This window comes from Cynocephalus volans, chromosome 4 (assembly GCF_027409185.1).
Source record: "Cynocephalus volans isolate mCynVol1 chromosome 4, mCynVol1.pri, whole genome shotgun sequence".
NCBI lineage: Eukaryota > Metazoa > Chordata > Mammalia > Dermoptera > Cynocephalidae > Cynocephalus > Cynocephalus volans.
Genome location: NC_084463.1, coordinates 84,405,984 through 84,423,642, shown reverse-complemented (window position 1 = coordinate 84,423,642; position 17,659 = coordinate 84,405,984).

The following is a 17,659-nucleotide window of genomic DNA, read 5'->3' as shown; positions in this document are numbered from 1 at the left end:
AAATAAATAAATATTCAAAATAAGGGTTTATTGTCTGTTTTCCAGAAATTACATTCTAATCCCAAGTGCCAGACCCCATTACTATTCCCAGTATTTAGGAATATTATCTGTGTGAACCTACATCCATTCTTTCCTTAGTGTTGCTTCAGAAAACTCGTGACAATTGACAATTGAATGCTTGTATAAAGGGAAGTGTTGCATCAAACATCAATGAGAATAAACATTTCTTAATCTCTGCAATCTCATAGTTTATAAATAGTATCCGATAGCTTAAATTTGCTGTTTTACATTTCTGATGAGACTGAATATGTTTTCTTAAGTTTAATGGGAGAAGTTCATTTTCAATTGTAGGGATTTTGTTAAATTCCCTTTGATGCAGTTTGGATGTATTGTCCCCTCCAAAACTCATGTGGAAATTTGATCTCCAATGTGGCAGTGTCAGAAACTGATTGAGTCATGGAGGCGGATCCCTCGTGAATGGATTAATGCTCTCCCTGGGGGAGGGGGATTAATGAGTGAGTTCTCGCTCTATTAGTTCCCTAGAGAGCTCGTTGCTTAAAAAGACCCTGGCACCTTCTCTTTCTCTCTTGCTTCCTCTTGCCATGTGATTTGCTTGTACCTGCCAGCTGCCTGCCACTTTCCACCATGAGTAGAAGCAGCCTGAGGCCCAAGCCAGATGCAGCCGTCCCAGAATCGTAAGCCAAATAAGCCTCTTTTCCTTATAAATTACTCAGTCTCAGGTATTTCTGTTATAGCAACACAAAATATTTTCTGTTTTAGTCCGTTTTGTGTTGCTATAACACTCTTCTTTTTGGACATGGCCTAATAGGGGGACTAGTGGCCCTGTCACAGTTTTGTTTCACCGCTCCTGAGGCTTCAACCATTCCAGTTGCCTGTTACGTTACTTCCCTTTCTTTTCTCTTCTCTTCTCTCACTTCAGTTCAAAAACAAGAACCAGTCATAATTTGGGCTAGGGAATTGATCCACATGCGGAGAGTACCAATATGCTCACCCTGCAGCATATCTGTGCTTGGCCCTAACAGAAATCGTACTGCTGTACTTCTGCGAGCCAAAAGGACACCTAGGGTGAAGCATAACGAGTGTTAGAAATGGGACAATTCTAACCTACAGTGACATCTGAATAAGCTGTCTGTATAAAGACCGTTCCCTGCCCTGGCCCCTGATGCTACCAGGGTGTGAACCTCCTTCAGGAAATAAAAAATTAACTCCAGAGATTATAGGAAGTATTGTATTAAATATTGCTCTTCTGTATGGCAACTCTTCCTCTCCTCTTCTCCAATAGAGATCTTCACAGAAATGCTAATACTTAGAATAATGGTAAAACTGAAAGTACTCATGTTGATGAGAATATGGAAAATGTTGGCTTGTAATATATGCTAGTGATATGTTCATTGCTATAATCACTTTGAAATGTAGTTTAATAGTGCCTACTGTGGCTGAACACATGCAAGTCTTATGACCCATCTAGATATCTAATCAACAGAAATGTGAACGTGTATACAATGACGTGTGCAAAAATATTCATAGTAGCATTCTCTGTAATGGCCCCAAACTGGAAACAACCCAAATGCCTAGCAAGAGGAAAATTAAAATGTGAGATATTCATATTATAAGATACAGCAATGAGAATTAACTACTACATGCATTATAAATATAAATTTAAGAGATAGAACTTTCATAAACAAAGATAGCATAACCAAGTATTTCATTTTATATAAGGTCAGAAGCACACATATGGTGAAAGAAGTGAGGAAAAAGGGTACATTTGAGAAGGAATTCCTGGGAGGGAACAAGGGATGTTTCCCCACGTTCCGGCAATGTTCTGTTTCTTGAGCATGGTGGTGATTACACAGCAGTTTTCATTTTTACAACATCTTTGAGTGGTGCTACAATTTTTTCATTTTAATTGATGTATGTTATAAAAAAGAAAACATTGTTTATTATCAACATTTTTGAAGAGCACAGTTGGTCTAGATAGAGCAGAAATGGTAAAGGTGAACACCTCAAGTCTGAAGTCTGGGCCAGAGCTCAGTGCTGTCAGGTGGGAGGGCAGGAGGGTCGGGCCTGGACCCTGTATTTTCTCCTCTCACTTAGGTACCACTCAAGGTCCTTTGGGGGCTTAGTTCTGGTCCAGGGAGGCAAGAGGGAGTCCAGGCCCCTGAAAATCAAGCTTTTGGAGTTCAAAGTACAGGTCAGGGGAACTTGAAAGTTTGGACAAGTAAGTGCCTTAAGCTAAAGTCTCTTCTTCTAGAAGAAATCACTGCCTTCTCACCTAGGCTTTGGGAACCAGCAGAGGATCCCATTTACCCTCTTTCTGGTTGTGGGAATCTGGAGTCCAGAGTGAGATCCTCTCGAACATAGTACCAATCTCAGGATAGTGTGGGGAAAATGCTTCCGTGCTCCTCTGTGCTGTTCATTGCACATGAGTCCTCAGGACCCCAAGTTGCTTTCAAAGTGTTAAGAGATCTTCTGGCCAACAAGTGAGGCCACTCCATCTTTCCAGTATGTGGTGGATGCCTGTGGATCTTTCAGACTTTGTCCAGTTAGCTCTGGTGATTGAGCAAGAAGGGGTAATAGGACCAAGGGACTTGACAGAGGCTTGGCCTGTGTTGTGCAGCCAGGGCCAGCAGGGGCCTAAGCCCAGTGTCCATCAATGATACAGTCCCAAATCCCATGGAGCCAGCAACCCAAGGCTCCTGCTGCTCCCAGGATCTGTGTCTGGATCCTTCTCCTAGGTTGAGAGTGGTAGTTTCAGGTCCGCATGGGTGTGTGGATCTCAGTTGGCACTAACTACACAGTATTTCACCTGCAGAGAAGAGCCATGAATCTGAGGTTGGAAAGATGGAGAAGACCCAGGAAGGGCCCCTTCAATGAATCCAGAAGTGCATGTGAGACCTTTGGCTATGACTGAGGAGTCTTTGCTTGACCAGTGCCTACTCTGTTTTTCTGCCCCTCTTTTTCCATTCTATCCTCACTTTTCCCCTTTGCTTTCCTATTCTCTCTCATTTTTCTTCAAAGAATATAGGAATTTGAAAAGAAAAATAATGTACAGAATTGTGTAATTCTGCACTGTCCAATAGCATAGCTTCTAGCCACTAGTCACTGCTGAGCACTTGAGATGTGACTAGTATGAATTAAGATGTGTGATCATTGTAAAATACACGCTGATCTCTGAGACTTAGTCTAAAAAAAGATAGTAAAATGTCACGTTAATAGTTTCTATACTATTTTGAATAGAGCTGCTGCAAATACGGGAGTGCAGGTATCTCTTCAACATGTTTATACCAGCTGTATTCACAATAACCCAAATGTCCATCAAGAGATGATTGGATAAAGAAAATGTGGTAGATAAACACCATGGAATACTACTCAGCCACAAAAAAGCAACAAAATTCCATCATTCACAGCAATGTAGATGAGCTTGGAGAAAATTATGTTAAATGAAAGTAGCCAGACACAGAAAGAGAAATACTGCATATTCTCACATATGTGGGAACTAAAAAACAGAAGAAAACAAAACTAAACAAAAAACAGATAAATAACAAAAATTCACCTGTTAAAAGGAGAGAGAAGAACTGTGGCTACTAGAGGTGGGAGGGGGACGAGAGAGTGGGAATAGTAGAGGCTGGTTAATGGACACAAAATTAGAGTCAGATGGGAAACATAAATCCAATCAGTGTACAGCCGACCCAGCAATCTGTAATTAACAATGACTTACTGCATGTTATCAGATAACTAAAAGAGAGGAGATCAAATGTGCACATCATAAAGAAATGATTGGGCTTGGCAAGGATGAATATGCTGATTGCCCTGAATGGATCATCACACATTGTACATGTGCACTGAGATATAACCCTGGAGCCAATAAATATGTACAGGAAATATGTTTCAAAAAAAATTTTTTTTAAGTTTCTATAATAGTTACACATTTAACTTATAACATTTTGGATATATTGGGTTAAATAATATATATGTAATTTTACCTGCTTATTTTTATGCTTCTTAATGTGGCTACTAGAAAATTTTATTTTATTTTATTTGTTTATCATTCAAAAAATATTTTTTGGACCATGTCTTTGTTTAAAATTTATTTATTTATTTATTTATTTATTTATTTATTTATTTATTTATTTTTTTAATTTTATTTTGTCGATATACAATGTAGCTGATTAATGCTCCCCATCACCAAAACCTCCCTCCCTTCTCCCTCCCCCCCTCCCCCCAACAATGTCCTTTCTGTTTGTTTGTTGTATCAACTTCAAATAATTGTGGTTGTTATATCTTCTTCCTCCCCGCCCCCCGGTTTGTGTGTGTATGTGTGTATGTGTGTGTGTGAATTTATATATTAATTTTTAGCTCCCTCCAATAAGTGAGAACATGTGGTATTTCTCTTTCTGTGCCTGACTTGTTTCACTTAATATAATTCTCTCAAGGTCCATCCATGTTGTTGCAAATGGCAGTATTTCATTCGTTTTTATAGCTGAGTAGTATTCCATTGTGTAGATGTACCACATTTTCCGTATCCACTCATCTGATGATGGGCATTTGGGCTGGTTCCAACTCTTGGCTATTGTAAAGAGTGCTGCGATGAACATTGGGGAACAGGTATACCTTCGACTTGATGATTTCCATTCCTCTGGGTATATTCCCAACAGTGGGATGGCTGGGTCGTATGGTAGATCTATTTGCAATTGTTTAAGGAACCTCCATACCATTTTCCATAGAGGCTGCACCATTTTGCAGTCCCACCAACAATGTATGAGAGTTCCTTTTTCTCCGCAGCCTCGCCAGCATTTATCGTTCATAGTCTTTTGGATTTTAGCCATCCTAACTGGGGTTAGATGGTATCTCAATGTGGTTTTGATTTGCATTTCCCGGATGCTGAGTGATGTTGAGCATTTTTTCATATGTCTGTTGGCCATTTGTATATCTTCCTTAGAGAAATGCCTACTTAGCTCTTTTGCCCATTTTTTAATTGGGTTGCTTGTTTTCTTCTTGTAAAGTTGTTTGAGTTCCTTATATATTCTGGATATTAATCCTTTGTCAGATGTATATTTTGCAAATATTTTCTCCCACTCTGTTGGTTGTCTTTTAACTCTTTTAATTGTTTCTTTTGCCGTGCAGAAGCTTTTTAGTTTGATATAATCCCATTTGTTTATTTTTCCTTTGGTTGCCCGTGCTTTTGGGGTCGTATTCATGAAGTCTGTGCCCAGTCCTATTTCCTGAAGTGTTTCTCCTATGTTTTCTTTAAGAAGTTTTATTGTCTCAGGGTGTATATTTAAATCCTTAATCCATTTTGAGTTGATTTTAGTATACGGTGAGAGGTATGGATCTAGTTTCATTCTCCTGCATATCGATATCCAGTTATCCCAGCACCACTTGCTGAAGAGGCAGTCCCTTCCCCAGTGAATAGGTTTGTTGCCTTTGTCAAAGATCAGATGGCAGTAAGTGTGTGGGTTGATTTCTGTATTCTCTATTCTATACCATTGGTCAGTGTGTCTGTTTTTATGCCAGTACCATACTGTTTTGGTTATTATAGCTTTGTAGTATAGCTTAAAGTCAGGTAGTGTTATGCCTCCAGCTTTATTTTTTTTGCTGAGCATTGCTTTGGCTATTCGTGGTCTTTTATTGTTCCATATAAATGTCTGAATAGTTTTTTCCATTTCTGAGAAAAATGTCTTTGGAATTTTGATGGGGATTGCATTGAATTTGTATATCACTTTGGGTAGTATGGACATTTTCACTATGTTGATTCTTCCAATCCAAGAGCATGGAATATCTTTCCATCTTCTTGTATCCTCTCTAATTTCTCTCAGCAGTGGTTTGTAGTTCTCATTATAGAGATTTTTCACATCCTTGGTTAACTCAATTCCTAAGTATTTTATTTTTTTGGTGGCTATTGTAAATGGGCAGGCTTTCTTGATTTCTCCTTCTGCATGTTCACTATTGGAGAAAATAAATGCTACTGATTTTTGTGTGTTGATTTTGTATCCTGCTACTGTGCTGAAATCATTTATCAATTCCAATAGTTTTTTTGTAGAGGTTTTAGGCTGTTCGATATATAGGATCATGTCATCTGCAAACAGGGACAGTTTGACTTCATCTTTTCCAATCTGGATGCCCTTTATTTCCTTCTCTTCTCTGATTGCTCTGGCTAGTACTTCCAACACTATGTTGAATAGGAGTGGTGAGAGTGGGCATCCTTGTCTAGTGCCTGTTCTTAAAGGAAAAGCTTTCAGCTTTTCCCCATTCAGGATGATATTGGCAGTGGGTTTGTCATATATGGCTTTAATTATGTTGAGATACTTTCCCTCTATACCTAACTTAGAGAGGGTCTTTGTGATGAATGAGTGCTGAACTTTATCAAATGCTTTTTCAGCATCTATAGAGATGATCATATGGTCCTTGTGTTTGAGTTTATTAATATGGTGTATCACATTTATTGATTTGCGTATGTTGAACCAACCTTGCATCCCTGGGATGAATCCCACTTGATCGTGATGAATAATTTTTCGTATGTGTTGCTGTATTCTGTTTGCTAGTATTTTAGTGAGGATTTTTGCATCTATATTCATCAAGGATATCGGCCTGTAGTTTTCTTTTTTGGTTATATCTTTACCTGGTTTTGGTATCAGGATGATGTTTGCTTCATAGAATGAGTTTGGGAGATTTGCGTCCGTTTCAATCTTTTGGAATAGTTTGTAAAGAATCGGTGTCAATTCCTCTTTGAATGTTTGGTAAAATTCTGCTGTGAATCCATCTGGTCCTGGGCTTTTCTTTGTTGGGAGCCTTCTGATAACAGCTTCAATCTCCTTTATTGTTATTGGTCTGTTCAGATTTTCTACGTCTTCACGGTTCAGTTTTGGGAGCTTGTGTGTGTCCAGAAATTTATCCATTTCCTCCAGATTTTCAAATTTGTTGGCGTACAGTTGTTTATAGTAGTCTCGAATGATTCCTTGTATTTCAGATGAATCAGTTGTAATATCGCCTTTTTCATTTCTAATTTTTGTTATTTGAGTCTTCTCTCTTCTTTTTTTTGTTAGCCATGCTAATGGTTTGTCAATTTTATTTATCTTTTCAAAAAACCAACTTTTTGATTCGTTGATCTTTTGAATTGTTTTTTGGTTTTCAATTTCATTCAGTTCTGCTCTGATCTTAATGATTTCTTTCCGTCTGCTAACTTTAGGATTGGATTGTTCTTGTTTTTCTAGTTCTTTAAGGTGAAGTGTTAGGTTGTTCACTTGCCATCTTTCCATTCTTCTGAAGTGAGCATTTAATGCAATAAATTTTCCCCTCAATACTGCTTTTGCAGTATCCCACAGGTTTTGGTATGATGTATCATTGTTTTCATTAGTTTCAATAAACTTTTTGATTTCCTGCTTGATTTCTTCTTGGACCCATATGTCATTAAGTAGAATGCTGTTTAATTTCCATGTGTTTGTATAGTTTCCAGAGTTTTGTTTGTTATTAATTTCTAGTTTTAATCCATTGTGGTCTGAGAAGATACATGGGACAATTCCAATTTTTTTGAATTTACTGAGACTTGATTTGTGACCTAATATGTGATCTATCCTGGAGAATGATCCATGTGCTGATGAGAAGAATGAATATTCTGAGGTTGTTGGGTGGAATGTTCTGTAGATATCTGCCAATTCCAATTGGTCTAGAGTCTTGTTTAGATCTTGTGTTTCTCTACTGATTCTTTGCCTAGATGATCTGTCTAATATTGACAGTGGAGTGTTCAGGTCCCCTGCTATTATGGTATTAGTGTCTATTTCCTTCTTTAGGTCTAATAGAGTTTGTTTTATAAATCTGGCTGCTCCAACATTGGGTGCGTACATATTTATGATTGTTATGTCTTCTTGATGGATCAGTCCTTTTATCATTAAGTAGTGTCCCTCATTGTCTCTTTTTATGGTTTTTAGTTTAAAGTCTATTTTGTCAGATATAAGAATAGCTACTCCAGCTCGTTTTTCTTTTCTGTTTGCATGGTAAATCTTTTTCCATCCTTTCACTCTTAGTCTGTGTGAATCTTTATGGGTGAGGTGGGTCTCTTGTAGGCAGCATATAGTTGGGTCCTGCTTTTTGATCCAGTCAGCCAGTCTGTGTCTTTTAATTGGGGAATTTAAGCCTTTAACATTAAGAGTTGTTATTGAAAGGTGTTGATTTATTCCTAGCATTTTATTGGTTGTTTGGTTGTCTTAGGTGTCTTTTGTTCCTTGCTTTCTGATTTACTGTTTGGTTTCTTTGTTTGTTGGTTCCTTAGGTTGTAGATAGTGTTTTTGTTAGCTTGTTTTCTCTTCATGAATGCCATTTTTATTGTACTAGCGGGTTTAGATTTTTCTTAGGTTTTTATGGCAGTGGTAGTTATTTTTCAGGAACCAAACCCAGTACTCCCTTGAGGATTTCTTGTAAGGGTGGTCGTGTGGTAGTGAACTCCCGCAGTTTTTGTTTGTCTGAGAAATATACTATTTGCCCCTCATTTCGGAAGGATAGCCTTGCAGGGTAGAGTATTCTTGGCTGGCAATCTTTGTCTTTTAGTATTTTGAAAATATCATCCCATTCCTTTCTAGCTTTTAGGGTTTGTGATGAAAAGTCTGATGTTATCCTGATTGGGGCTCCCTTATAGGTGATTTGACGCTTCTCTCTTGCAGCTTTTAAGATTCTCTCTTTGTCTCTGAGTTTTGCCAATTTGACTATGACATGTCTTGGAGAAGGCCTTTTTGGGTTGAATACGTTTGGAGATCGTTGAGCTTCCTGGATCTGAAGATCTGTGATTTTTCCTATACCTGGGCAGTTTTCTGCCACTATTTTGTTGAATATGTTTTCAATGGAATCTCCATTTTCCTCCCCTTCTGGAATACCCATGATTCGGATATTTGAGCGCTTGAGGTTGTCTGATATCTCTCTCAGATTTTCTTCCATGTCCTTGATTCTTTTTTCTTTCTTTTTGTCTGCTTGTGTTATTTCAAACAGCCCATCTTCAAGTTCAGAGGTTCTCTCTTCAACTTCGACAAGCCTGCTGGTTAAACTCTCCGTTGTGTTTTTTATTTCGCTGAATAACTTCTTCAGTTCAGCAAGTTCTGCTACATTTTTTTTCAGGACATTGATTTCCTTGTATATTTCCTCTTTCAGATCCTGTATACTTTTCCTCATTTCATCATGATGTCTAGCTGAGTTTTCTTGTATCTCATTCAGTTTCCTTAGAATTATCACTCGAAATTCCTTGTCAGTTATTTCAAGGGCTTCTTGTTCTATAGGATCTAGAGTATGAGATTTATTAACTTTTGGTGGTGTACTTTCTTGATTTTTTGTATTTCTGGTGTCTTTTTTTTGGTGTTTATTCATTGTTGCAGGGGGTTTCACAGTCCACCGGTTTAAGACTAATGGCTAACTAGGATGTTGCTGTGGTTGCCAATTTGGTATGGCTCCCGCCGTGACTGCTCAGTTGGCCTCTAGTGTCTTGTGTGTGCGGTTGCCTCGGGTCTTGGGCTTCTCCGGGGATCCACCTTTCTGGTCAGCTTGTACTCTGCTGGGCTGGTGGATCACGTACCACAGGGTGTGTGATCTCTGTTGAGCTTTCACTTTCTGTACAGGACTTCTCCCCGTTCCGTGTGCTCTGGCCCAGGCTGTTAGATCGTGCAGTGGCGACCCCACCGGGTGTGTGGTTTCTGTCGAGACTCCGCCTCCCTGGCCGCAGGTCTCCCCCCTCTGTGCACACTGTGCTGGGCTGGGGCGTGTCTTCTGCACCCCTCGTCTATCAGCTGGGCCTTCAAGACCCTGCTCAGCACTGCCTCGCCCAGGAAGTCTACCAGGTTTTTGCTAGGCACAGACGACCGGTCTCTCTGGGTGCCTTTGTAGCACTGTGTAGATCTTTCTCAGGTCTTGTTCACCTTTGTATCCCCCCGGTATAAACCGAGTCTAGTGCCCGCCTGCAGCCTGCTCTCTGGCAGGTTCAAGCGGACCTGGGAACTCTCCTACCACACACTATTCCCAACCAGAAATTCGTTAGGCTTTTTTCCAAACTGGTGGTCGCAGAGATGGTATCTCCCTCCCAGTAACAGGAAGTTTACCGGGGCCGGAGTCCAGGGTGTGGTGGAGTGACAGTCGGCCCGCCCGTACTTCCTAGCCCTCCCAAAACTGGTCGGGACGCCCCACACCCCCAGTCCTGCCAGAGAACCGCGGAGGGAGTGGGAGAGGAGGTCGGCCCGCAGGGTCCGGAAAGCCCCGCGCCAGGCCAAGCAAATGGGCTCAGTGATGGCCGAGCAGGGCGGAGCTGCCCGCACCTGGGAAAATGGAGGCAGCACCGGGGCAGTGAGTGGCTTGGTGGTGCAGGCGAAAGCCGCGTGGGCATTCACCCCCCGAACAGAGCTGTGCCAGGGATCACTCACAGTGCTGTGCCAGGTCGGGCGCTCGCTCTGTCTCTGGTTTGTTGCCTTCCGTGTTCTCGGCGCTGCCGCCTCGGGCTGTTCAGTCGCGGCGCCGCTCGGGCGCTCCCAGGAATCTTCTTTAATGCCGGCCTGAAACCTCGAATCCTGAATAGGGCAGCTGGCCGCCTTCAGTGCGGCCCCAGCCTCCGGGATCCTGGCTGCATCCACAGCAGCCCTGGCGCCGTGTTCCCTGTTTCAAGACTCACTTTTGCAGCTAAGAATCAGTTCTTTTCCTGCTCCACACTTCAAAGCTGTTGCCTGTAAATGAGGCAGCCTCTCCTGCCGGGGGCAAAGTGGCGTTGAGCCCCCACGACCGGCCAGCAGCAGCAGTCCTCCCTTAAGAGATGGCCAGAGGAAGGTCCACAAGTTTCCCGGCTGCCTGAGGCCCAGTGGCCACCTTTTCCACCTCAGCTACTCCGCGCCAGCCGCCGCAGCCGCCGCCATCTTGAAACTCTAAAATTTATTTATTTTTTATTTTAATTTATCAATATACAATGTAGTGGATTTTCATGTTCCTTTATGGATTCCTCTTTCTCCCCTGCCTTTCCCCTCTCCTACCCATCAACATCATATCTGTTCACTTGTGTTAACAAGTTCAAGGAATTGTTGTGATTGTTATGTCTTCTTCTCCTCCCCCCACTTGTTTGTATGTTTATTTACTTATTTATTTTAAGCTACCACTAATAAGTGAGAACATGTGGTATTTCTCTTTCTGTGCCTGACTTATTTCACTTATGATTTTTTCTAAGTCCATACATGTTGCTGTGAATGGCAGAATTTCATTCTTTTTTAAAGCAGAGTAGTATTCCATTGTGTAGATGGACCACAGTAAACTTATCCTCTCATCTGATGATGGACATTTGGGCTGGTTACAACTCTTGGCTATTGTAAATAGTGCTGCAATAAACACTGGAGTACAGGTATCCCTTCAACATGATGATTTCCTTTCCTCTGGGTATATTCTATGCAGTGGAATAGCTGGATCACAGGTTAGATCTATCTGTAATTGTTTGAGGAAACTCCATACCATTTTCCCTAAAGGCTGCACCATTTTGCAGTCTCACCAACAGTGTGTGAGGGTTCCTTTTTCTCTGTAACCTCACCAGCATTTATCATTCTCAGTCTATTGGATATTAGCCATCCTAACTGGAGTGAGATGGTATCTCAGTGTAGTTTTGATTTGTATTTCTCAAGTGCTGAGTGACGTTGAGCATGTGTCTATTCACCATTTGCATATCTTCCTTTGAAAAATGCCTATCCAGCTCCTTTGCCCATTTTTTAATTGGATTACTTTTTTTTTTTTTTTTTTTTTTTTTGCTGTAAAGTTGTTTGAGTTCTTTGTATATTTTGGATATTAATCTTTTGTCAGATGTATATTTTGAAAATATTCTCTCCCACTCTGTTGGTTGTCTTTTCACTCTGTTAATTGTTTCTTTGGCTGTGCAGAAGCTTTTTAATTTGATATAATCCCATTTGTTTATTTTTCCTTTGGTTGCTTCTGCTTTTGGGGTAGTATTCATGAAGTCTGTACCCAATCCTACTACCTGGAGTGTTTCCCCTATGTTTTCTGTAAGGAGTTTCATTGTTTCAGGGTGTATATTTAATTATTTAATCCATTTTGAGTTGATTTTGGTACATGGTGAGAGGTACGGGTCCAGTTTCATTCTCCTGCATATGGATATCCAGTTTTCTCGGCACCATTTGCTGAAGAGGCAGTCTCTTCCCCACTGTGTAGACTTAATTGTTTGTAAAAGATCAGATGGCTGTAGGTGGCTGTAGGTGTATGGGTTACTAGAAAATTTTAATGTACACTGTGACTTGGTGATGTTGTGAAATATAGGTTTGGTCTTTGATGCCTCCTGTCCCTTTCCTGGCATATAACGCATAAAATCCTTTGAATGCCCTAAGTGTTGTTTTTGTGTATGCTAATGAATTGGCAGCCCCTAGACCACTTCAGGATGGGGGCTGGTCACAGAAAAGACCAGGACAGGACTTTCAGCCCCACCTTCAAACATCCAGGAGGGGAGAGGGGCTGAAGGTTAAGTTACTCTCCAATAGGGAGTGATTTAATCCATCATGCCTATGTAATGAAACTTGCATAAAACCCCAAGAGAACTGGGTTAGGAAAAGCTCTGGACAGCTAACATATGGAGGGTTTTCACCTCTACTTGCAGGGAGGGTGTTGCACCCCAACTCCACAGGGACAGGAGCTCTTGCACTCCTTCCAAACCTCACAGGTATGTATCTTCATCTGGCTATTTATTTGTATCCTTTAAAATATATTCTCTAATAAACAGGCAAACATAAGTGTTTCCCTCAGTTCATGAGCCACTGAGCAAATTAATTCAACCCAAGGATAAAGTTTTGGAAAACCCAGTTTACAGCCAGTCTGTCAAAAGCATGGAAAAACAACCTGTAACTTGAGACTGGCATCAGAAGGAAGGGGGGTGGAGTCTCCGGGACTGAACCCTTAACCTGTGGGATCTGACACTATCTCCACGTATATAGTATCGGAATTGAATTGGAGAGCACACAGCTGGTGTTGGCTACAGTATGGCTTGGGGTGTGTGGCGTAAATCCCACACATTTGGTCACAGGGTTCTGTTTTCTGTGTTATTGCCTGTTGTGGTGTGAGAGGATAGAAAAAATGGTCTGTTTCCACTCCACTCAGGTTCCCATTATATTTATATCAGATTGCTATGGTTTAATCAATGCATGTTCACTGCCTTCTTTCTCTCCATAGCTCCGCTATGCCACAAGCGAGAATTATCTTTTTGTCCTTTTATTTTTTCTCGTTTATTAGTGACTTAGGTCTTCAGAAAATGCCACGTGTTGGTGCACACTTCCTCTCCTGCCAGGGCGTGACTGCACCTGTGTCTTCCTCCCTATGTGGCTGCTAACCTTCTCCAAAGCCGCCTCCCAGGAGCTGTGGTGCTGGGGCTTTGGGGGCAGCACAAGGATTCTCAGATAATGATTACAGAATCGGGAGCCTCAAGCAGCATCACGGCACACCCCTCTAACTCGATCTGAGAATAATTAATTAACACGGCGGAGCTATTGTCTTTTTTACTGGCTAAGATTTCCAGGGGAAGCCCAGCACTCAATGACAAATCTTAAATTCATTTCTTCCATTCCAAGGCTATGGTGAAAGTGCCGTCTGGAAAGGATGTGGCAAAAGTGAGGAAGGTAGAGGAAAGCAGTTTCTAGTCTCATTCAGCCACTTTTCCCATCCTGTCATTTCCTCACCCCCAACACTAGGCTTCAGGCAGATGGAATCTGGGGCATCAGAAGTCTGGAGCTCTGAATTCTAGTCCTGCTTCTGCCACCCCCATTCTCTATAATGAAACAACCCACTTCCTGACTCGAGACTCAAACTGTGAAACACCTGGGAGAGTGAGAATCCCTTTAAGAGCTGGCCTACTTTAGGGTCACAAAATCTTTATCAAGTCCTGAGCAGGAGGTAAAGTTGGATTTGGGCCAGTGCAACACAATTTGTAGGTAAACAACCCCTCAAACTGCCTGGAAATTGGAGCCTTCCCTCAGCACTCACTGCTTCTCTTTTTGTCCAGGAAAGCTAATTTTCTGGACTTGAGGCTCCCTGTTTCTGTTCTAGTGCCTCACAAACCTACCTTTACAGGCTTTTCATCAAACTGTAATTCTGTATCTGGTAATCTGGTACCTAATTCCCTGCCTAGTCTAGCTTCTACTATGGTAATGAACCACATGATGACATTTTGGTCAATGACTGACCACACGTGCAGTGGTGGTTCCATAAGATTTTAATGGATCTGAAAAATGTCTACTGCCTAGTGACGTCATGGCCATTTTAATGTTGCAGTGCAATGCACACTCACGTGTGTGTGTGTGATGCTGGCTACAAGCAATAGGCTATACCATATGGCCTACATGTGTAGTAGGCTATGCCAGCTAGGTTTGTAAGTACACTCTGTCATGTGCACAGAACAACGAAATCGCCTAACAATGCATTACTCGGAACACATCGTCATTAGGAGATGCATGACAGCACTTGTAAATCCAGACCCTTGTACAATGCTTAGTATTATAGGTGTTTGGGAAATGTTGGATTGAAAAATTGATAAAAGCTTAGAATTTCTGGTTTAGTGAACTGTCTCTGCTTCCATGATATTTTCAGAAAAATGCTTTTCTTTCATTCCTGAAATATTGAAAATATACTATGGAAGAATAGTTCTATGATCAATACCATTTTAAAGCCAATACTTATCACTTCTTTGATATTGTAGTTGCCTACTTGTTTTATTTGCTCAAATAAAGAGACGACTTCAAAGTTTTTTTTCTGTGCTAGTAGAAATTCACTTATTTTATAATAAATTTTACTTTGCCTCTTGGACTTTAAATGTCTCATGTTATTTTTTCCTCTTTGAGTGCCATTCAATTTTCTTCTCTTCCATTTCACCTCTATTATTGTCTACTTTTCTATAAACCCTGGCCGGTTTTTTCTCAAACCCCTTTCAATAGGATATTTTTGTGATGTAGAGGTGGCTTTGGGAAAGGAAGAGAAAAATGAAAGAGGGTGACTACGGTGTGCCGGGCACTTGTTCTTCCATGCTGTAGTGGATTACCCCCAAAAGTCACTGAAGCTTGAATTGTGTCCCCCAAGTTTTATGTATTAGGAAGTTGGCTGCACTGTGACTGTTAAGAGGGTGGGAAACCCTATTATGGTAATTGAAATGTGGAGCCTTGAAGAGGTGATTAGATTGTAGGTCCATGCCATAGTAAATGGATTAATAATGGTGGTCAGGGGTGTGGTTCTAGCGGCTTTAAAAGAAGAGCATGTGAGAGGTTAGTCTCTCTGATGATGCTTCCTCCATTTTGCAAAGTGATACCTGGCTGTCACTGAAGTCACCACCAAGAAGGCCTTCACCAGATATGTTTTGTAGACTTTGGACTTCCCAGCTTCTGAAACTGTGAGCAATAAATTTCATATTCTTTCTAAAGTATCCAGTGCCATATATTTTGTTTTAAGCAACAGAAATAGACTAATACAGAAAACCGGTATGAGAGAAGTGGAGTATTGCTTATAACAAATATTTGAAAATGTAGAAATGGCTTTGGAATTTGGTGTTGAGAAGAGTCTAAAGGAATTAGGAGGAACAGGCTTGAAAAAGCCTAGATGGTGGTGAAAATTTAGAAGACAAGAAAACCAGGGAAAGTTTGGAATGGTTTAGAGACTGGTTAAATGGTGGTGACCAGAATGTTTATGGAACTTTGGACTGTAAAGACCATTCTAAGGAGGTCTCAGATAGAAATAAGAAGGAATTTATTGGAAACTGGGGCAAAGATCAACTTTGCTATGAACTGGCAAGGAACTTGGCTGAATTGTGTTCTTGTCCTATGACTTTGTGGAAGTTGGAACTCAAGAATTATGAACCAGAGTATTGGTGAAAGCAATTTCTAAGGAGCAAAACATTCTGGAAACTGCATGGTTACTTTTTATAGCCTATTCTGAGTTATGGTGGCAAAGGCATAACATAAAGCCAGAACTCAGAAGGAAAAGAGAGTCTAAAGATTTGGAAAATCTGCAGCCTGGCCATGTGGTAGAGAAGCAGAGAGCATTTTCAGAAGAAAAATGCAATGGTGGCTAAGAAGATTAGTACAAAAGAAAGGGATTATCAAGAGAAGGAGGAAAAGGCCCTGAAGGCATTTCAGAAGCCTCTGGGGCCAAACCTTCCATTTGCAGCCCAGAGACCTAGGGAGACAGAATGGTCTCAGGGAACAGGCCTGAGGCACCCTCCACAAGCTTGCTGCCCAGGGCCACCTCGGGATGCTGCTCACCACACAAATACCCTAGCTGCTTTGGCTGCTCCAGCTATGGCTAAATTGGTCCCAGGTGTGGCTGGACCTGCAGCTTTGGAAAATACAAGCTGGAAGCCTTGGCAGTGTCCATGTGATGTTAGGTCTATAGGCTCACAGAATGCCTGAGCTCTAAAGGCTTGAGAACCTCCACCCCAATTTCAAAGCATGTATGGAAAACCCTGGGGACCCAAGAAGAGACCTGTTGCAGGGGGAGATTCACCACCTAGAGTCTTCACTAGAGCAATGCCTAGTGGAAATGTGGGGTTGTAGTTGCAGCAATGAAAACCCATCAGCACCATGCTTCACCAAGCACAGGAGTGGGACAGCCATGGAGATCACAGACTTGTGAAGCTACCAGAATGGAACACCAACCTGGGAGAACTGAAGTGTGGCCTGAGAACAGGAAAGCCATAAGAGTAGAGCTGCCTGAGGACTTGGGACCCAATCCCCCCACCAAGGTGTGGAGGATGCCAACTTGGAGTCAAGGTACATAATTTGCCAGCTTTGAGATTTAATGCTTGCCTTTCTGGGTTTTGGACTTGTTTGGGATCTATTACACCATTCTTTTGGACTATTTCTCCCTTTTGAAATGGGAATATGTAGCCTATGTTTGTCCCACCATTGTATCTTGGAAGTAGATGACTTTTATTGATTTCACAGATGGGACTTAGAACTTTGGACTTTTGAGTTGAAACGAGTTAAGACTTTGGGGATGAAATTACTGTATTTGGATGTGAAAAAGACATGAGTTTTGAGGGGCCAGGGGCAGAATGTAGTGGACAATTATATCCTCCCCAAACTCACTGAAGCTTGAATGGTGTCCCCCAAGTTTTGTGTATTAGAAACTTGGCCCCACTGTGACTGTTAAGAGGGTGGGGAATCCTATTATGGTAATTGAAAGATGGAGCCTTGAAGAGATGATTGGATTGTAGGACCATGCAGTAGTGAATGGATTAAAAATGGTGGTCAGTAGCGTGGTTCTGGGAAGGTGAACGAGGTGATTGGTCTCTCTGCTCTCTGCCATTTCGCAATGTGACACCCTGCTGTCACTGAAGTCATCACCAAAGAAAACCTTCACCAGATGTGTTCCCTGGACTTTGGACTTTCTAGCCTCTGAAACTGTAAGCAATGAATTTCATTTTCTTATGAATTACCCAGTTCCCTGTATTTTGTTGTAAGCAACAAAAACAGACTAATACACATACATTGCTCTTAATCCTCACAGAAAACCTACAAATTACGATACTGTCTCAGCTTTATATACGAGCAACTTGAAGCTAATATGGGTTAAATAGTTCCTTTATTGTCTTATCCCAAATATAGATAAAAGCCTGGAATTGACCCCATGTTCTGGGTTTTTTAAATGCCCAATT